Genomic DNA, 1,427 nt, shown 5'->3' with positions numbered 1-1,427 from the left:
GATTTTTTATAGTAATTTACTTAGCTTAAGTCAGCTGATATGCGATGCGACCTTTACATAATATTTTTAACCCTTTTTCGAAGCTATGAGAATGTACCTATGCGTGTGCGTGTGCATTTATGTCTCATTATAATTCATTTAAACGTCTACGCATTTATATGTTTAAAACAATTAAATAGATAATTGCTTGGTTTTGTTTTGTTACGTAACTTTCCTAAGGAAGATGATTTATTATTGTTCTGGTTTGTAAAATAACCACATGTTATGTAATATTATGGATAATCAAATTAATTACCCTTTTCTTATATTAAAATTATCTTATTACAATGTGACCTGTAATTTACACATAGGTAAGAATTTCAAAGAAAAATTGATTTGATCCATACCGTTTTATTGATTTATTCAATTCAATATGAAATCATAGTAAATACCTGACTGCTGGTTTGCCGAAAATATTCAACAGAATGCTTCTGCACACAGTTTAGTAAATGAACAACAATTTTGACCCTGCTTCTATCAGGGGGCGTAGCTCAGATGGTAGAGCGCTCGCTTAGCATGCGAGAGGTACCGGGATCGATACCCGGCGCCTCCAAGTCTCTTTTTGCACATTTATTTTAAGAAATAGATTTTCTTTTTCTTAAAGAATTTATTTAACAACTACATAAAATACGAGACGTGTGTAATGAGAATAAATTTTTAATTCGCTGTTTCCTTGAAGATGCTCGTTATAATCATATTACAGTTTAATTTTTTAAGTAAATACTATTATTATGACATAGCTTCTTAATTCAATGTTGACCAACCTTACAATAACAATGTAGATACCTTGAAAATTGTTGAATAGGTACCTATCTACATTTATTTTCTGTTCCGTGTTGTTAGCAATAAATACAAAAATTAGGCCATTTATTATTATTCTAAGCGAGAATAAAAAGGTATATACTATCCTTTAAGATCTATTCCTAGTAAATAAAATTAGTCTTTATTTTCCTACATTCAAAAACTACACACGTGCTCGATAGATGGCGCTGACGGCGCTTCCTGCATCGCGCTATGGTTACGTTCACAACTCGCTACATTAGGTTTATGATGAAAGACATTACTAATTCCGCATGCGACCAGTTGTAGGCCAGTTGTGGTTCAGTAGATAAATTTATTATTCGAGGTTATGATAATTTTTGAATGAGACTTTTTGATCCAGCTCAAAAAGTCTTTATAAAACTTTAAAATTACCTAAACCAAATCGACGACTCGAATTTTAGAATAACAATATTTATCTTCTCGGTACCATCGCAAAACATGTCTGCAGAAATTATTTGTTTTGTGTGATACCCGTTTTCATATTGCATTTCAGAAACAAAAAATAAAGTGACTTTATCTACAGTTATTTATTTTAATGTAGTTTAAAATCCCTGAAAATCAACACA

At 31.1% G+C, this 1,427-nt stretch overlaps 1 non-coding gene across 1 annotated transcript; it reads left to right on the top strand.

Annotated features, from left to right (window-relative positions):
- The first annotated feature begins 519 nt into the window (after window positions 1-519).
- Window positions 520-592, top strand: Trnaa-agc. The gene has a single exon. It is a non-coding gene; the product is annotated as a tRNA-Ala (tRNA).
- Window positions 593-1,427: the final 835 nt, after the last annotated feature.

Source organism: Helicoverpa zea, chromosome 10, assembly GCF_022581195.2.
Source record: "Helicoverpa zea isolate HzStark_Cry1AcR chromosome 10, ilHelZeax1.1, whole genome shotgun sequence".
Lineage (NCBI taxonomy): Eukaryota > Metazoa > Arthropoda > Insecta > Lepidoptera > Noctuidae > Helicoverpa > Helicoverpa zea.
This window is presented reverse-complemented; position numbering and strand designations above follow the sequence as displayed.